Source organism: Epinephelus moara, chromosome 7, assembly GCF_006386435.1.
Source record: "Epinephelus moara isolate mb chromosome 7, YSFRI_EMoa_1.0, whole genome shotgun sequence".
NCBI lineage: Eukaryota > Metazoa > Chordata > Actinopteri > Perciformes > Serranidae > Epinephelus > Epinephelus moara.
In genome coordinates this window covers 3,921,751-3,924,898 of record NC_065512.1, presented here as the reverse complement: position 1 = coordinate 3,924,898, position 3,148 = coordinate 3,921,751, and positions in this window count along the sequence as shown.

Below are 3,148 nucleotides of genomic sequence, written 5' to 3'. Positions count from 1 at the left end.
TTAAGCCCTTTTCACACAGAGCGCGCAAAGCGCAGACCTCCCCCGACGAGCCCATTCATTGTGTATGTGCTACCGCAGCACAAGAGCGCACCGCTCTGCCACCGAGCTGAGCGGCACGCGAGAGGGCGCATGCCGCGGAGTCTGCGCACCGCCAGCCTGCGCTCGAATTTAACATTTTTTAATTTCACCGCAACGCACTGTGACGACACCTCGGCGCGTCCAATAGCAGAGAAGAGCCTGAAGTAGACCCGGAAGCGATCACCATGGAGCTGTAGCTCCTGAACGAGCCTGTACTCCCCCAAATCCTGCGCCGCGAAAATTGCGCTCTGTGTGAAAGAGGCTTTATTGTTTAACAGTGCCCGGCGGCAACAGGGGAATCGACTGAAAATTAAAGCACCAAAAGTCTGACTGGGGCACGTGGGAGGGGAAGTGGACGTAGTGTCTTTATTTTGAAAGAGACTGTATGTCAACGGGAAATATCCTGTGAAAATGGAAATGTATCATGAAAGAAGACAATGCATGTAACAGGCAGAACTTAACACAGTGTCCCAGAACGTCAACAACCAACACTCCCAGGGTACCTTGGACGTCGTATGTGGACGTGGAAAGTCCATGACCTAACGTCAATATGTGACGAGGTCGGTGTGAGAATGTGTTGTTTGGCTCAATGTTCGCACAAGTAGCAAACACTGGGCTCCTGGGTGAAAGTCTGGGGTTTGTTGGACTCATCCACCTCCCCTCACACCCACCCTACATAGACTCTCCAGCTCCGTATGTTACGTTGTTAACGGTGGTGTTTCAACCTGATGCTGTCCAGCTGTGACATACACTGACACTGCGCCAAAGGTGCCTTTTTGCGTCAGTGTCTGACGCCAACAACGACAATATTTGACGACTTTGGAATGAGAACATGCTGAAATTTTAGGTGCTTTTCATATTATGCTACTTTATTCTTCTGCTCCAGAGAGAAATATTGTTCTTCTTTTCTGCAATAAAGCAAAGCAAAGGCTGAAAGTGATTGTTTCATTGCCCTGTCTGGTTTCATCTCTCAAGTCTGTTTCACCGCTGTCTAGCATTGCATTTGCTGCACCTGTAACCACTACCAACAGTGATGTCACAAGGTCGTGGAGTGCACTTATAAATCACTGCAGCAGAGTAAGAAGTTAAACGACTGCAGGTCAGCAAAATATTTAAGATAAGTGGGTTAGCAAGGGTCAAAACTTGAGATTTGAAAGTGTTTGCGTTCAGCAGTCAGGTGAAATCACATCAAGTCCATTTTATTATATCGTCTTAAATCCCCAAAATGCCTCAGAAGGCTTTACAATCTGCACCACACACACCCTTTATGCTGCGACCCTCGGTTTGGATGAGGAGAAAGTTCCACACAAAAACGTTCACATGCATGTGAGCAATACATCATGTTCAGCCCTTAACCATCTCATCCATGCAGATAAATCTCCCCCACCGGCTCTTAACTCTCAGGTTCACCCTTTAACAAGTTATTTCTACAATCTATCTGCTATGCTCCGCAGAGCAAATAGAACGTGTAGGATTTGAAAGCCCCACATGTTAGGGTCATTAGCTGGGAAGCCACGGCCTGGGCAGCCCCATGTGGGGATTGACTCATAGTTTGTCCTCCTTCACCACAGACCCACTATGATGTTTCAGCCCTATGAAAGGCTCCCTATTGACGTGATGAATGGCTTCAGCCTCATGGCGCAGCACTCAGGGAAATGGAGTCATGGCCGAGAGGTCATCGGTCCGAGCATGGTTTACACATGAACATAACCATCCTAATATCCACCCATGGGCATCAGTGGGTTAACACACTTACAGACTACTTAGCTGAGCAAACTTTACTGAAGAATCTATTCACGTGTCTCAATGGGTGGGTTGTGTGACATGTTGGGTGATGCAACTAAGGGCTTTTCAGAACGGTCAAGATCCTGCAGCTGAGACTTAGTTCATTGCATTTTGAATGTGCTCAAATGAGTATTTTAAAGAACATATTTTTCCCTTTACCATTAGAGCTGTTTATCAGTCTAGATTGTTTTGGTGTGAGTTGCAGTGTTAAAGATATCGGCCGTAGAGATGTCTGACTTCTCTCTAGTATAATTGAACTAGATGGCACTCAGCTTGTGGAGCTCAAAGCTGCAATAAAAAAAGAAAGAAAGAAAGAAAAAGAAAGAAAAAACTGAAAACTCAACATCAGTGTCTCCTTCCAGAAATCATTACCCAGTTGCTCAAGACCGAAAAAGGGTCCTATGTTCCCCGGGTCAGATGTTCCCTCCGAAACGCGAAAGAAAAATACACTTACCTCATGTGATCGCGTGACCAAATTAGATACACAAGTGTGATGGCCTATTTCCAGCGCATAGGTCTGTATGCATGCTTAGTGGTCGAGTGACCGACTTGCGAAATGGGATAGACTCTGTCAACTTTACGAAGGCATCAGCAGCCTCTCCATTCATTCACATAAAACCGATAGCCAATTACAACCCAGAATAACCTACATTATAGTATTTGGATATGCGCGTCACATGGGCTATATCTTAGATGCAACATTAAGCCATGCGGGTAAATGCTGGAATTAAATCACAGAAGCCCTGCATAGGCAATTTGTTGCAGGATTCGAAAATGAGCCCTTTCTAAATATATGTGACTCTTGGGGAGTGTCGTCTGCACCTTTGGGCATTGAATCATGCAATCGCATGAGGTAAGTGCCTTCTTCTTCTGCGTTTCATGTTCTTGGAAAAACAGTAACCAGTTGCTAAAAGCATCCATGTTTGGTAGACACACCAAAACAATCTAGACTGATAAATAGCACTACAGGTAAGAGGAAAAATATGTATTCTTGATTTTTGGGTGATCCGTCCCTTTCAATGCTGTGCTTCTAATATCTTACTATATAATGATGAAAACTCTGTCTGTGTGTGCGTTCCACGTTTTTCTCCTCACTGACTTGGTCAGTCCATGTGAAATTTGGCACAGTGGTAGAGGGTCATGGGAGGATGCCAATGAAGCAATATTACATCAATTGGCCAAAGGGGGGCGCTATAGCAACCGATTGAAATTGCAAACTTTGAATGGGCATATCTCATGCCCTGTATGTCGTAGAGACATGAAACTTTGCACAGAGATGCCTCTC